At 44.4% G+C, this 17,788-nt stretch overlaps 1 long non-coding RNA gene across 1 annotated transcript in view; it reads right to left on the bottom strand.

The window, feature by feature from the left end:
• LOC149875272 (uncharacterized) overlaps nt 1-17,788 on the bottom strand; it is a 107,867-nt gene that overhangs the window by 61,291 nt on the left and 28,788 nt on the right. The window contains exon 3 of the long non-coding RNA XR_016440016.1: nt 16,494-16,585. This is a non-coding gene — a long non-coding RNA (uncharacterized LOC149875272). The remainder of the gene's footprint in view (nt 1-16,493; nt 16,586-17,788) is intronic.

Raw genomic sequence — 17,788 nt, forward strand, 5'->3', positions numbered from 1 at the left:
AGAAGGGGGCAGGGCCTGGCCTTTATAAACAGAGAAGGCTGAGGCCAGAGTCAGTTCCCCTCTGGCAGCCTGAGAAGCAGGACCTCTGCTAGAGCAAGCAGGGCTCCCTACTCTTAGTAACATACATCCTCCCCCATTAAGAAGAAAAAATGCCTTAACTAAATTATGGACTAAACTAAAAAATATGGACTAAACTAAAAAATAACCTGCAGCTGCCTATGCACAAAGATATCTTAAACCCACTGCATCTGAGATTAAAATGTAGACATCCCACTTGGAGAACAGCAATTCAGCTTGAGCAAGACTCACTTAACGTCCAAGATGCCTAGATGGAAAAGTGGCTCAATTCACCCCCTAATACAGAAATAATTATTACAAATCCAACCATTAGACTAGCTGGTTTTGATTTCCCTAAACCTCTTTGGTCTTCACCAAAACTGAATCAGGACAGGACATAGAATATATTGTTTTCTGTTGCGTTGATAGGGCTGGACTAGCTCACCAAACTGTGACTGTAGCTCCCATTTTCAAAGTTTGAATCACATCATTTCTGAATACCCTCTTCATGCTTTTAATGGAACTCTACTGAATCTGCACAATACAACACCCCAGGCAATCAGCTGGCTCAAAAATTTAGACATAAAATTGGAAATATGTTTATTCTTGCTTTATGATCACTGTACCAGCATAGGCTAAATAAAACCCTGTCATAGGAGGCAATCAGCTTGGTCAGGCATGACTTCCCTTGGTGAATCCATGCTGAGTGTTCCTAACCACCTTCTTCCCCTCCAACTGTTTACAAATGAATTCCTTGAGGACTTGCTCCATGATTTTTCCAGGCATTGATGTGAGATCTGATTGATCTGTAGTCCCCTGAATCATCCTTCTTCCCTTTCATAAAGTTTGGCACTACATTTGATCCAGGACATCTCAAATAGCCATCAGTTTTCAAAGATAATAGCCAGGGGCTCAGCACCCTCACATGCATTGTGTCTGGCCCCATTGACTGGTATACATCCAGCTTTTCTAAATAGTCCTTTCACCACTGTTGGCTGCTTACCTCCTTCCCAAACTGTACTGCTAGGTGCAGTAGTCTGGGAGATGACCTTGCCTGGAAGACTGAGGTAAAAAAAGCACTGAATGCTTCAGTCTTTTCTGCATCATCTGTCACTAGGTTGCCTCCCACATTCAGTAAGGGACCCACACTTTCCCTAATCTTCTTCTTATTGCTGACATACTTGTAGAAACCCTTCTTGTTACCCTTCACATGCCCTGCTAGCTGCAAATCCAATTGTGCTTTGGCCTTCCTGATTGCATCCCTGCATGCCCAAAAACAATACTCTTATACTCTTCACTAGGAGTTTGTCCAAGTTTCCACTTCTTGTAAACTTCTTGTAAGCTTCCTTTTTGTGTTTTAGCACTGAAGAGTTCCCTTCTCAGCTAAGCTGGTCTTCTACCATTTTTGCTAGTCTTCCTAAACATTGGAATGGTTCCTTCCTGCACCCTAAGTAAGGTTTCTTTAAAATACAACCAGCTCTACTGGACTCCTTTGCACCTCAGACTGGCCTCCCAGCAGATACTCCCCATCAGTTCCCTGAGGAAGTCAAAGTCTGCTTTTCTCAAGACCAGGGTCCTTACTCTGCTGCTCTCCTTCCTTCCTTTCCTCAGTATCCTGAACTTATTCATCTCATTATCACTACTGCACAAGTTGCCATCCACTACTACATTCCCCACCTATTCTTCCCAATTTGTGACCAGCAGGTCAAGAAGAGCATGGCCTCTAGTTGGCCTCTCCAAGGAAGTTGTCCCCAACACTAAAACTTCCTGGATTGCCTGTGCACTGCTATATTGCCCTCCCAGCATATGTCAGTGTGATTGAAGTCCCCCAAGAGAACCAGGGCCTGTGATTGGGAAACTTCTGCTAGCCTCATCCACCTCATCCTCCTGGTCTAGTGATCTGTAGCAGACAACCACAATGACATCACCATTGTTGCTGTCCCCTCTGACCCTAATGCAGAGACTTTCAATAGGCTGGTCCCAAGTTTCATACTGGAGCTCTGAACAATCATAAAGCTTTCTTACATAAAGCACAACTCCTCCTCTTCTTCTCCCCTGCCTGTCCTTCCTGAACAGTTTACAACCATCCATAACAGTGCTGCAATCATGCAAGCCATCCCACCAAGTCTCTGTATTTATAATCACATCATAGTTCCATGACTGTGCAAAGACTTCCAATTCTTCCTGTTTATTTCACAGGCTCTGTGCATTCATATACTGACATTGAGGTAACAAGCCAATTGATCTACTTTCTCAGAAAGGATAAGGTCTCCTCTGTTGCCCACTTCTGCTTGCACTCCTTGCAGATCACCCACTTTCCCACTTACCTCAGGACTTTGGTCTCCACCCTCTCTCACCTCCCCCCCAGGAAACCTAGTTTAAAGCCCTCCTCACTAGGTTAACAAGCTCTTCCCTCTCTTCATCAGGTGGATTCCATCTCTTCCTAGTAATTCCTCTTCTTGGAACAGCATCCCACGGTTAAAGATGCCAAAGCCCTGCTGGCAACACCATCAGTGCAACCATGCATTGATCAGCAGGATGCATCCACTCCTCCCTGCCCCTTGACCAGAAGGATTGAGGGGAACACCATCTGTGCCTCCATACCTTTCACTCTTGTACCCAGAGCCCTGTAGTCATTTTTTATCTGCTCAGGGTCACCCCTGGCAGTATCATTGATGCCCACATGAATAGGCAGCATGAGGTAGTAGTCAGAGGGCTGCATGAGTGTCAGTAATCCCATCTCAGATCTGGGGTCTGGTCAAGCAGCAGACTTCCTGAGACAACAAGTCAGGGTGATAGGTGGATGCCTCCTTTTCCCACAGAAGGAAGTCTCCAAGCACCAACAACCATTGCTTCCTCTTTGTGGCAGTGGGCTTGATCCTCCCACCCTTGGAGAGGCCAGGCCTGGCCTGGCCTTTTCCACCAATGGAACATTCTCCTCCTCCTCTATTGCTAGGGCTCCATATCTGTTCTTCAAGAAAACCTCTGCAGGTGGAGATGAAGGCTTCTGCTTGCTTCCAGAAGTCACAAGCCTCCAGTTTCCACCTTCCTGGGAGTCCACATCCTCTTCTTTCTCTAGCATTGTCGTTGTCCTAGAGGTCTCCTCCAGCATCGAATCAATTAATTCTTCATGGCATAGGATGCTTCTGAGCCTTGCCACCTCCTCCTGTGGCTCTCTTGGCTGCTCCCTGAGGGACACCACTGGGAGGTACCACTCACATTGCAGAAGCCAGCACACTAAATGCAGGGAAGTAAAGGATGGGAACAAGGACCAATGGCAAACAATTTAGAGAAGCTTGCGGCTGAAATCCCACTTTTCTGGTCCCTGCTCCCATGCCTAATCATGCATTTTATGCTATTCTGTCATTCATAAATTACAGCCAGGAACAGGGACCAGAAACTGAAACCAAGTCTCTCAGTCCCCAGGGGGGTGACCATGTTGCTGGGTTAAAGAGTCACTCTCCCTGTTATTTGCACCCCACTTGGCCCCTTGAATCTTCTTTCTTCTTGTATTTCTTCCTATACATTGACCTACCTGCAATGGGAGAGGAGGGAAAAGCCCTTTCTCCAATCCAGCTTAGTCTTTAGCCTGGTATTTAAGACATTCTCCTGGGAAGTGGATGAAGTGGGTTTTAACCCTCTCAGGATGAAAAGGCCATAAAAACAGGATTGGCTATGAGATAGGTGCCAAGCTTCTCAGCTCTGTCGTGAAAAGTGTGCCTCTCAGTATGTGCTCTTTTTTTTTGTTAATTAATAGGCACTAAGGCTGTTGAAAACTTTTTGAAAGGTACTTGATACTTTGCAGGACTATACAACTTCTCTAATTTTACCTGGCTAATGCTGTTACCTTCATTCAGGCAATCCTACTACAATAAATGCAGCTATTCACCAGAGTAAGGGTTTAGTCAGCAAAAGGATACTAGAACCAAGTTCTTTATTTACTAATTTTTAGCTTATCAATTTATTTCCCAAATTCTCCTCACAGAGGGCTCTATCTTGTGAGACTTTGAGCATCTCCTGCAAAACATGTAGTGTGAGGCAACAGATTCTGGTAGGATTGGGTTCTCAAGTATTAATGTAAAGAAGCTGCAATACTGTTGCCCATATTTTATCTAGCCTTTATAAAAATAGATAACTTCAGTTTCCAGAGCAAGCAGTTAATCTTCATAAGCCTAACCTATATTCTCAGAAAGGAACTGCTGTCTTAAAGAAGTTCGTTATCAATGACATTTTTTAACTCTGACTGATTGCATTAATAAGGAATAAGAAGATATATATATTAAAAACCATAGATTTAAATGTTAATTGTCTGTTCTACAATAAACTGACAAATCCAGGAAATTCAGTTATGGATAATACTTTATCTTGAAATGAAAAAGAAATCTAAGACATGAATCAAGGGCAAAATTTCAGTCTAATGATGAAATTTTAGCTTGTGTTGCTTTATATCAGACAATTAATATACTACAGGGACATAAAAGCACATTACTCACTCTTTCTTTTGTATTAGCTTTGTATGGCTAGACTATGACATTTAGCCACAGCTCAAAACAAGGGCTAACAATAAAGGTGTCATTTCAAAAAGAAACCTCTGGGGGAATTATGACTCATTCACATTTTCTCTCATGCTCTTCTCTCCTTCCACTTTTACTGCCATCCTAAAAATGCAGCAACTTTTATCTTTCCTCAGGCTCTATTAGCTGAGTTGTACCAGGGATTTGCACCTAGCTTTGCCCACTCCCACCCTTCTGTGCCTCTTCCAGCCTACTTGCACTAAGGAAGTAGTAGCTTCCCAAGGGCGCACCCTCTATGCGGTGAATCAGATGTCACAATCAGACCTAACATAATTGTGCAGGAAGAAAATGGGAGAGACAGACCTTATCCCCTGGCACAGCAGTTTTTAGACTACTGACCACTGTGGTTTAATGTTTCCTGCTTCTGTATGAGACAAGAAATAAATCCACCCTTGATGGCTCACCAGCCATCCTGGATCAGCCACTAACTTTAGCAGAGTTGCACCAGGGATGCACTTGGACCAATATGTGAGTCAGTCTGGTCAATCTGAGAAACATCCAAATCCATTTTATTCCACCTGTCAATCAGTTACAAATGCCAAATGGCTTTTTTTAGAACAGTGTGTAGCGAAGTTCTGAATTATCTCCTCCTGGGCAAATGCAGAAAATAATAGCATCACATTACTAAAGTAGCAGTTCAACTGCAGAAAGATGATACAGAAGCAGCCGCATGAAAAAAGGGCTAATGGCTTAAATGGTCAAATTATACACGACACTTTGGTCCCCCCTCTCAAGTGCTTAGTTCACAGATCATCTGTGTAAGTTTATAAACCGTAAAAGCCAGGACTGCGTTAGTTATAATTGTTTGTTCTGCTCGGCTATAGAATATACAAAGAATTAAAAAGGAGGGAGAACTTGAATATAAAGGTTGTAAAATGCAAACAAGGTGCGTTCACTAGTTCATCCTCAGATCGAACCGCACCTTGTTATGTATCCACAGATGCATCACAAGCAACTCCAAGGAGGTGATCCTCCCCCTCTATGCGGCACTGGCCAGGCCGCAGTTGGAGTACTGCATCCAGTTCTCGGTGCCACACTTCAGGAGAGATGAGGTCAGCATGGAGAGGGTCCAGAGGAGGGCCACTCGCGTGATCAGGGGGCAGTAAGGCAGACCCTATAAGAAGAGGCTATGGGACCTGTTCAGCCTTCACAAGAGAAGGCTGAAAGAGGATCTAGTGGCCATCTATAAACTTACCAGGGGGACCACAGGGGATTGGGTGAGACCCTGTTCTCCCAAGCACCTCCCAGAGTAACAAGGAACAACAGCCACAAGTTGATTAAGAGTAGGTTCAGGCTAGACATCAGGAGGCACTACTTCACTGTCAGGGCAACCAGGATTGGGAACCAGCTTCCAAGGGAAGTGGTGCAGGCTCCTACCTTAGGTGTCTTTAAAATGAGGCTTGATAAGTACCTAGCTGGGATCCTTTGAGGTTAAACTTAGTAGGGGCCATAAGAGCCCTGTATTCATTCCTGCCCACAGCAGGGGGTCGGACTAGATGATCTGCTCAGGTCCCCTCCAACCCTATTTCTACGAAACTATGATCTACAGGCATGCCAAATTGTGTGAACATGAGTTTGAATGCCATGCATGAAGTTTTGATTGTTTTTCTTCTGCTTAAAAAAGTGTATCAATAGCTGCTACTGGCATAGCTTTTCTGAATGAAGAATTTCTTTACTGCCCGAGCCCCCAAGGTCTGGAACAGTCTGCCAGCGGAGGTGGTTCAAGCACCTACATTGAACACCTTCAAGACTAAATTGGATGCTTATCTTGCTGGGATCCTATGACCCCAGCTGACTTCCTGCCCTTTGGGCAGGGGGCTGGACTCGATGATCTCCCGAGGTCCCTTCCAGCCCTGATGTCTATGAAATCTAATTAAGGTTTCTGCTAGCCATTACTCAGGCAAGTACAGTCAGCGCACCTACCCAGAGTTTGCAGTATGAAGCCCTAAAGTAGGTAGTAGTACGTAGAACAGGTTGCCAGCAGTTATGTTTTTTTACCAGTGTATACCCCAATTATTTTGGCCTTGAATGGCAATTTCTATAGAGACCACCTTAGATTAATTCCTTTCCTGCATGACTCAGAGTAGCAGTGATTAATTCTGCCCACTGTTCCCCTGTGAGTTATATAGCCATCATAAAAATCATGTCAATAAAACCTGTATGTCAGACTATTCCATATAAATAAAACAGAGGGAGAGAATATGTCTGGAAGGCATTTGGGACTAGGTCTTTTTACAGTATCCATTGCTGTGACATTAGGCTGCCTTTCATCCTGAGAGGAAGCAGAACATCCAAACATTCAATAGTCAGATTTAATTTTGCAGCTTCTGGCCATCTCTAATTGTACCATATGTTGGGAATTAGTTCATAGTAGTTTGTTGGCTTTGCTCCTGCTCTATACAAATTGTCTAATTTATTTTAATTACATTTCTTGTATGTTTCTTCAGGTAACTAGAGACCTTTAGTACTTAAAAAATTAAAGTAAATCTAAGTTCCAGAGTTATCACAGGCTGGTAGTCACTCAAAATTAATTTTTCTATAAACTCCTCATATAAAATTCTCAACCCATTACATAATATTCTAGGTAGAGAACAGTCTCCCCTCTAATTCACCCTAGGTGCATTCATTAATGCACCTTTTCTACCACACATTATCAATTCGCAGGGTCAGAAGGGACTTCAACAGATCATAGAGTCCGACCCCCTGCCTAGGAAGGAAACAGTGCTGGGGTCAGGTGACCCCAGCCAGATGCCTATCCAGCCTTCTCTTAAAGACCCCCAAGGTAGGGGAGAGCACCACCTCCCTTGGAAGCCCATTCCACATATTGGCCACCCGTACCATGAAGAAGTTTTTCCTGATATCCAGCCTAAATCTGCTCTCTGTCACTTTGTGACCATTGTTCCTTGTTACCCCAAGAGGCGCCCTGGTAAACAGAGCATCTCCAATCCCTTGTTTAGTATCTCTAATCTGTTTAGTACATCTAATCAAGGTGCAGTAGCTGTGATAATGCACAGTAGCAAAGGCGAATGTTTTATTGCGATGCTTAGTGCTCAGTAGACTAATTCTACTGCACATTAGCACATTGCCATGGTTTTTGCCATGCCACGCTAATGCTCAGTGGAACAGTCCACTGCACATTAAGTCATCTCATTTAGACTTGCCCCCTCTTATCTTTTTTCTGTGTCCCATGCTTGGACCCTCCTTTGATCTAAGTGGGAATTTCATATGCAGAACAGAACATTCAGCAGAGATCTGCCCTGTGGACAGGAAATCCACAGTGCAAAAGAAGGTGAAGAGTTTTGCCAAAAATTTCATAAACTTCAGGTTGTAATCCAGCAGTTTCACCTTCCCAGCTGACAGCTGTTGCATGTCAATTGACTTTTCTTCCATTCTCCAGATTGTGCTTCTCTCACAGTTCCTGAAACAGCTGTTCTGCCTGCAGATTGTCACACCTATTAGTCCCCTCAGACACAGACAGCAACTTTTCAGACATCTTCAGGATTTTTCCTTTGACTTGTCTTTCCCAGGAGGTTGATGCAAAATACAGTCCTGCTTCTGTTCATCAGTACTTTTTCTAGGTTGTTAAATAATTCTGAGCAAGTTTCCATCTGTTTTAAATCAGCGAATATGGCGTCTTTCACAATATAGTGGATTTATTGCTTACAAAACATTGCAGGACATTGAAATCCTTTAGCCGTATAAAAGGTGGATGGACAACAATATAAAAGTTTCCCCTGACACTCCACCTTAAACCTACTCTGAAGAGATTGCTTCAAGGTTCTGCCTGCTTTAGCACTCATTATGACAATGCTGTCAACAACAAACCATATTTATAGCACAGATGGATCCTAAGAACGAGGCAAAACTTATATCAAAAGCCATCTATTTGCCTGTCTTAAGTTTAGCAGAAGGCAGAGTAGATCTGCACCTTATATGCTAGCTAAATTATAGTTCTATAGCACACACTTTTGTGAGCTGGAGTACACTTCCTCAGATACTGTGAAACACAGACCAGTGTATAAAATGGAGAGATTGATTTGAATACAATGATAGAAAAGGGGGAGGAAGAGAGGAGGAAGGTTGGCAGTCAAGTGTCAAATGTATGTTCACCTTTTGGCATCCACATAACTTCTGTCCTAGCCTTGCTTGGGTCAACTGATGGTTTAAGCTCAGCACCAGCTAAATTGTACAGCCTCCAGGAGTTTGTCCTCAGTGTATGAGGAAATAAGCAGTAACAAACACAGCAACTAAACTGTAACAGCTAGTTAAATTAATTCTCTCCTATAATGTAGGCTTTGGAATTGGAAGTCATCTCAAAACTACTACTTCTTTGAGTATTGAGCACTTCGTGTGGTTATTTCAGGAATTCTACAATACCCTAGTGTGAAAGAATAAACAGCGATGCGGCAAAAAGAGCCGGATAATGCCGCTTCCGGAGCTATTACCATATTAGGATAGAAGCTCCGGGAAAAGAAAAGAAAGAGGAGAAGGAAGTCTCAGAAAGGGAGAAAGGGGGCTGCAGGTGCTCAACCACCTGGGTGACAGCAATCATCGCCTGCTGGAATTCATCATCCAGTGCAGGGTGGCAAAGGCCTACAGTAGGGCAGCAGCCCTAGATTTCAGGAGGGCAGACTTCAATGAGCTAAGGAGAATAGTCGGGGAAGCACCGAGGTCCTGGGCGGGGAGGGGAGCCAGGTGTCCAAGGAGAGTGGTCGCTCCTTAAGGAGACTATTCTCCAAGCCCAAAGGGAGGTAATCCCAATACAGATCAAAGGGAGCAGGAGGACACACAAGCCCCCATGGCTCACCAAAAGCATCTGGGAATGCCTCCTAGCTTAAAGGCAGGTGTACACCCAATGGAAAGGAGGAGCCATCACCAGGGAGGACTATACTGCAGTTGCTCAGAGATGCAGGGGGGCAGTTAGGAAGGCCAAGGCGGAGATGGAACTGGGGCTAGCTTCCCGGATCAAGGACAACAAGAAGTCCTTTTTTAAATACATAGGGGGTAAAAAGAAGGTTCTGGGTAATGTGGGGCCCCTGCAGGACACGTTAGGAAATGTGGTCATCACACCAGATGACAAAGCCAACATATTTAACGTTTTCTTTGCCTCCATTTTCCTAAGCAGGGACCAGAACAGTCACCCCCCTGCTGGGTCCACCTCATGCCCCAGGGGAGGCGCACGTAGTCCAAGGATTAGTGAGGAACTAGTTAGGGAGCTTCTGGAGGGACTGGATGTATTCAAGTCAGCTGGTCCGGATGATCTCCACCCCAGAGTACTGAGGGAATTGGCTGAGGTCATTGCAGGACTCCTGGCATGGCTTTTCAATCCTGGGCAAGCTTTTTGAGAAAATTAGTCTGGTGCATATCCACAAGGGGCCAGCAGGGGAGATTATGCTTAGGGGCAACCAACACGGGTTCATTAGTGGAAGGTCCTGTCAGACCAACCTGGTGGCCTTCTATGACCAGATCACCAAATCCTTAGATGCAGGGGTAGCAGTGGACATAGTTTTCCTGGACTTTTGGAAGGCCTTCGACACTGTCTCTCACCCCGTTCTCATTAAGAAACTGGGGGGCTATGGTGTTGACACCCACACAGTCACATGGGTCACCAACTGGCTGGAGGGCCGCACCCAGAGAGTGGTGGTGGATGGGTCATTTTCGACCTGGAGGGAAGTGGGCAGTGGGGTCCCCCAGGGCTCGGTCCTCGGGCCCACGCTGTTCAACATCTTCATCAGTGACTAGGATGATGGGGTAAAAAGCACCCTGTTCAAATTTGCTGATGACACTAAGATGTGGGGGGATGTGGGCACACTAGAAGGAAGGAATAGGCTGCAATCAGACCTAGACAGGTTACAAGGGTGGGCGGACTCAACACTGACAAGTGCAAGGTGATGCACCCGGGGAAGAACAACCGGCACCATACCTACAGGTTGGGGAACTCCCTTCTTGTCAGTACAGAGGCGGAAAAGGATCTTGGAGTCATCATTGACTCCAAGATGAACATGGGCCAGCAGTGTGGGGATGCAATCAGGAAGGCCAACCGCACCTTGCCATGCATCCACAGATGCATCTCAAGCAGGCCCAAGGAGGTGATCCTCCCCCTCTATGCAACACTGGTCAGGCCACAGTTGGAGTACTGTGTCCAGTTCTGGGCGCCGCACTTCAAGAGGGATGTGGACAACATGGAGAGGGTCCAGAGGAGGCCACTCACATGATCGGGGGCAGCAGGGCAGGCCCTATGAGGAGAGGCTATGGGACCTGAACCTGTTCAGCCTCCATAAGAGGGGCGATCTAGTGGCCTGTTACAAAGTAGTCAGAGGGAACCAGCAGGCACTGGGGAAGTCCCTGTTCCCCCTAGCATTGCCAGGAGTGACCAGGAATAATGGGCACAAGCTGGCAGAGGGTAGATTAAGGCTAGATATCAGGAGGCGCTACTTCACGGTCAGGGTGGCTAGGATCTGGAACCTACTTCCAAGAGAAGTGGTGCTGGCTCCTACCCTGGGGGTCTTTAAGAGGAGGCTAGATGTATACCTTGCTGGGGTCACTTGACCCCAGTACTCTTTCCTGCCATGGCAGGGGGTAGGACTAGATGATTCAGGCCATGAAACTATGAGAAGAAAGAAAGAGCATCTGAAGGAGAAAGTGAGGGAGAAAGAAGATCTCCAGGAGATAAGACACTTAGCTCAGGATTTTTCTCGCCACTGGAGAGATCGGAGCTCTGAGAAAGAGGGCTAGATCCCTGAAGAGGCACCAGAGATGCGAGTGGCAGTCGCACTGAAAAGTAAACAAACAAACAAAAAAAGAGAAGAGTGAATTGACTCACTCCCACAAGCATAGTGAAAACAACTGAGTGCTGACCACAAGGATTCAAGGCTTCAGGTACGCACCAGATGAAAGGTACACACTCAGCAGAGTGAAAGTAAAGAGAGAGAAATAACAAGGCTTGAAGACAAAACCCTGCTGTAAAAAAAAAAAAGGGAAATAAACAGACAAACCAAAGCAAAAGGGACTTTTTTTATTAACACCAAGTTCAGTCCAACCAAACTGATATAGGTTAAATGAGAACAGTATGCAGATAGAATTACAAAGTTGATATAATTGTTTTAAAAAAAAGGACCACTTCTGTTTAAACATAATGAAAGTTTGTATAGTGTTATAAAGACTAAGATAAAGACAAGTGTTAATCTGCATCTGATTGTGAATATATATATCGGCAAGTGTGTGGGAATAATTGAGTGAAGTTTTCCTCTATAAAACTGGGATTCCTAATAGAGACGCCCAAAGAGCAAAATAAAACAACAAATATATATGTAACAACCCTCCCAACAAGTGACATCATAAAGCAGAACATGTATAATAACATTCAAGACATGGCAGGTAGGAAAGTCAGGGTACTTACAACCTCTTTGGGAGATTATAAAAGGATACAGAGAGGCACAGTCCACTATCACAGTGGTGCATTGGCCAGGAAGTAATGACGGCCTAATCAGAAGACAGCATGGAGAGACAACCAAACCCCATGGGGAGTCTAGAGCCTCTACAACAAACCATGTATCTAGTAGGGCAATTACTACAACAACAACAACCACAAGCCGCTCAACAAATCGCACTTGAAGAAAAACGGATACAGCAACAGGCATGGGCTCAATTACACCAAGTCGAATTAAGAGTCCCGAAAATGACCCCGCAAGATGACCCAGAGGCCTTGCTTGAAAGCTTCGAAAAAGCAGTGTTGGCACCTGGGTTAGAGCGCAGCAGGTGGGCCAACCATTTAGATGTACTCTTGATAGGAAGAGCACAAGTCGGCTTATCAGGTGATGGCACAAGGCAAAGCGATGGCCTATGGTAAGGTCAAGAAAGAGATTCTGTGTTGTTTAAATATTAACCTAGAAAATTATCAATGGGACTTCCGCATGAAAAAGAAAAAAGAAGAGTTAAATCCCTGCGAATTCTGTTGCAATAATTGGCTGATCTGTTAGAAAAGTGGTTGAAGCCACAGGAGGTATCCAAGATGGAGTTATGTGACCAGATCCTGTTGGAACAATTCTTAATAGATTTAGAGGAAAATACCCAACATTGGTTGCGGTGTCATTGACCGAAGTCATCAGCAGAAGCATTATGCTTGGCTGAGGATTTTGATAGTGCTCAAACGGATAACTACCGAGAGAAAGCCCCAAAGTCTGAAACTCCTCAAGTTGGACAAGAGAATGAACAAAAGGAAACTCAAGAAGGTAAGAGACCGACTACAGTATGTTTCAGGTGTGGAAGAATTGGACATATTGCAAGGGAGCATGCCAGTCATCCTTGATTGGGTCCGCAACCAAGGGAAATACCATTCAAAACCCAGATACAAAGAAGTGAGAAGAGTGACAAGGGGCAGGTGGAGATGATGGACTGCAACATCGGGGAAACACATTGGGAAGCATCAAAGGAAAAACCCACTGTGTGGACCCGAGTTGGAGGGAAGAAAATAAAAGCTATAGTAGATACTGGATGTGCCCAGATGTTGATTAGAACCAGCATAGTTCCCCAAGGCTGGGCAAGCACAGTAAAAATGATTTGTATGCATGGCCAGTTGTTGGTGTACCCCCAAAGGAAATATCAGGTGGAAATCTTGGGCACCACCCGAGAGATGCCAGTAGGTCTAGCCAATGACCTACCTTACCCGATGGTACTGGGCAGAGACTGGGAGGAGATTTATGAAGTCCTAGGCACCGTGAGGAAACAAGAAGTCAAAGTAGAAGGTTTATCCGGAGAGAACAGCAAAGATTACACTGAACCCAATACGCTGGATTTGGAGAGTTTAGCAAGCAGCGCCTGCTTTTGAGAGGCTCAACAAAGCAAGGACCTGTTTTGATCAATAAGACAAACGGAGCTGGCCAAGCAGGATGATCAGGTAATTTGCCCAGAGACATGCCACACGTTCCTCAGGTATGAGTTGAGGAAAGGCTTGTTATATAGGATCAAGGCAGGACATATAGAAGGGACAGAGGTACCTGCAACTGGTGACACCTCGAGACTGCAGGGAACCCCTCTTGGAACTTGCACATATGAATCCATTAGGAGGGCACATGGGAAGAGCTAAAATGGAAACCAGGCTAACTAAGTGGTTTTTCTGGCCCAGACTATATGAACAAGTTGAAGACTATTACAGAGCCTGCCCAAGTTGCCAGAGGGTCAGCCTTCAAAACCCCCACGGGCTCCCTTACAATCATGCCAGTGATAGGAGAGCCATTCTCTCGTATAGCCCTGGACGTGGTTGGACCGTTACCGAAAAGTGTGAGGAGTTACCAATTCGTACTCGTCTTGATAGACTATGCCACCCGGTTTCTGACTATGCCATCCCATTGAGAACAGTCACTGGGCCTCAAATAGCAGAAGAATTGCTTAAGTGGGTATCCCTCTTTGGTATTCCTAGGGAGATCATTACGGAGCAAGGGACGAATTTTATGTCCCAGGTTATGCGGAATCTGTGCCAGGTATTAAAAATAAAACACTTGTGAACCATGGTGCATCACCCCCAAACCAATGGGTTAGTGGAGAGATTAAACAGAACCCTTAAAAATATGATGCGTAGATGTACACAAGAGGAGCCGTGGAAGTGGGACTTGGTCATACCCCTCTGTTGTTTGTGGTACAGGAAGCCACACAATCATCCTTAGGGTTTTCCCCATTCAAGTTGGTTTATGGGTATTGACCCCAAAGCCTGATGGACGTGGTCTGAGAGGGATGAGAAGAAGAAGGAACCCCAGGGGTGAGGCCATCTGAATATGTCAATGAATTGAGAGAACGGTTACGAAAGGAAGAAAATTTAGCCCGAGAAAATCTCCGACAAGCCCAAGGGAAACAAAAAACTAGGTATGATCAAAATACGAGTGAAAGGGACTTACAACCGGGACAAAAAGTGTTAGTCTTACTCCCAGATACTACAAGTAAATTTTTAACCTGTTGGCAAGGTCCATTCAAAATATCCAGGCTTGTTGGACCTGTCAACTAAGAGGTTCTTCGCCCTGGACAAAAAAAAGAAAAACAAATTTTTCACGTTACTTTATTAAAACTGTGGAAAGAGCGAGAAGGTTTAGTAGCTTCCTCTGTGAGAGGGCAAGCAGAAAATGAGGGTACAATGAATACGGAACATCAAAACCAGCCAAAAAGTCAAGAAGTTTGTCTAGGGACCCGGTTGATGGTGCAACAAAGAGATCAATTAAAACTGCTGATATGAGAGTTTGGAGACGTGTTTAACAAGAATCATGGCTGTGCTACAGGGATTAGCCAGAACATTGTTACACCAAAAGGAAGGGTAATAAGGGAAAGGTGGTGGAGAATCCTGTATCATAGATACGAAGTAGTGAAGGCAGAGATAGACAGGATGTTAAAGCAAGAAATAATAACAGAGTCATGGAGCCCATGGAGAAGCCCATTGGTAATTGTTCCAAAACAAGATGGGTCCCTCCGTTTGTGCATTGACTTTCATAAATTAAATGCAATTTCAAAATTCGATGCTTTTCCCATGCCCCAAATCAGCGAATTACTGGAGAGAGTAGGACAAGCCAAATACATATATACATTAGATTTGACAAAGGGGTATTGGCAGATACCTGTACGAGGAGAAGACCAAACAAAAACTGCTTTCGGCACACCATGGGGTTTGTATGAATTCAAGTGAATGCCATTTGGCCTGCATGGGACTGCAGCCACTTTCCAAAGATTCACTGATTGGGTCCTAGCACCACACCAACAATATGCAGCAGCCTACATAGATGATATTATAATTTATACAGACGAATGGGAACAACATTTAAAAGCTCTGCATGCCATTCTCCAAAAACTCAGGCAAACAGGCCTCATAGCCAACGCAGGGAAGATTGCCCTAGGTAAGGCAGAAACTAAATATCTTGGCTTCCTAGTAGGACAAGGACACATTCGCCCCTTGGTAGATAAAGTCAAAATGATACAGGATTATTCACCTCCACGGACAAGAAAACAAATGCGTGCTTTCCTCGGTTTAACCAGCTATTACCGCAGGTTCATACAGCATTTTGCTGAGATAACCACCCCCTTCACCGACTTATTAAAAGGACGGGGCAATGGGCCTATAAAATGGGAAGAAAAACATTTAGAAGCTTTTCGTAGGACTCAACAAGCTTTATGTAATGACCCAGTCCTTCATACACCCAACTTCACCCATCCTTTCATTTTACAGAAGGATGCATCAAGTTATACTGTGGGCGCTGCGTTGATGCAGGAAGTGGATGGGATAGAATTGCCCGGTTGCCTATGCTAGCCAGAAACTTAACCCATCAGAACAAAGGTACGCCACTATTGAACGCGAGTGCCTAGCGATAAAGTGGGGAGGAGAATATTTTCAGTATTATCTCCTGGGCCATAAATTCACTTTGGTTACTGATCATGTGCCCTTGAAGTGATTAAAGACAATCCAAACAGATAATATATGAATCACCAGATGGGCACTTGCCTTACAAACATTCCACTTTGATATTAAATATAGGCCGGAACATGCCAACGTGCTAGCAGACTTCCTATCTCGATGTCATCTTGGTACCCATTCCCTAGAGGCCTCAAATACTCAGGAAGATCTGAACTCCCTCCGCAATGAGGATCAAGATAAACAAAAAAAGGGACTAGTGGCATCTTAAGGGGGAAGTTGTGTGAAAGAGTAAACAGCAACACGGCAAAAAGAGCCGGAGAACGCTGCTTCCAGAGCTATTACCATATTAGGATAGACACTCCAGAAAAAGAAAAGAAAGAGGAGAAGGGAGTCTCAGAAAGGGAGAAGAAAGAAAGAGCATCTGAAGGAGAAAGTGAGGGAGAAAGAAGATCTCCAGGAGATAAGACACTTACCTCAGGATTTTTCTCGCCGCTGGAGAGAGCAGAGCTCTGAGAAAGAGGGGCGAATCCCTGAAGTGACACCAGAGACATGGCTGGCAGACGCGCTGAAAAGTAAACAGACAAAGAAAAAAAGAGAAGAGTGAATTGACTCACTCCCACAAGCTTAGTGAAAACAACTGAGTGCTGACCACAAGGATTCAAGGCTTCAGGCACCCACCAGATGAAAGGTGCAGCCTAGCATAGCAAGAGTAAAGAGAGAGAAATAACAAGGCTTGAAGAGAAAAGCCTGCTCTAAAAAAAAAAAAAAAAAGGAAATAAACGGACAAACCAGAGTTAAAGGGACTTTGTTTATTAACACCAATTTCAGTCCAACCAAACTGATAAAGATTAAATAATAACAGTATGTAGATAGAATTACAAAGTTGATATAATTGTTAAAAAAAAAGGACCACTTCTGTTTAAAGATAACGAAAGTTTGTATAGTGTTATAAAGATAAAGACAAGTGTTAATCTGCATTGATTGTGAATATATATATCAGCAAATGTGTGGGAATAATCGAGTGAAGTTTTCCTCTATAAAACCGGGATTCCTAACAGAGACACCCAAAGAGCAAAATAAAACAACAAATATATATATAACAACCCTCCCGACAAGTGACATCATAAAGCAGAACATGTTATAATAACATCCAAGACGTGGCAGGAGGGAAAGTCGGGGTACTTACAGCTCTTTGGGAGATTATAAAAGGATACAGAGAGGCAAGGTCCACCATCACACCAAGCATAGCTGCACTCACCACAGAACCATAGAAAATTAGGGTTGGAAGGGACCTCAGGAGGTCATCTAGTCCAACTCCCAATGGTCAATTAAAAGGCCAATTCTTTTTTGTTGTGCTCTATGTGTCTCCATTGACACAAATAGTCTTGGTAATAGGTACTGCAGGTTACAACTGTTTTGACAGTAGTTTTTAGTGAAAATGTCCACTTTGCCAAAAAATAGTTTTAATAACAACTTTTGCAATGAGTTCCCTTGTGTGCCATGAAAATTTCGGAATAATGAGAAGGAAGTTCTCCATGCTAGTGCTACTGAATAAGCTCTGTCAAGGAGATATTCACAGAAGACTTACACATGTGTTGGCTGTGGGGGGAGAGAACCAGCCGGTCAAAAGAAAATTCATCTGCTGTGCATGTGTTGGCTTTGGGGGATGTGCAGTTCATGAGCCTCTGAACACATGTGCTGCAGAATTTTTCATAGAAACAAAGAAGTGCACAGAGATGGGGGGAGAAACTGTGAGTAATGGTGAGAA

This window comes from Crocodylus siamensis, chromosome 1 (assembly GCF_052110815.1).
Source record: "Crocodylus siamensis isolate JL-2025a chromosome 1, ASM5211081v1, whole genome shotgun sequence".
Taxonomy (NCBI): Eukaryota; Metazoa; Chordata; order Crocodylia; family Crocodylidae; genus Crocodylus; species Crocodylus siamensis.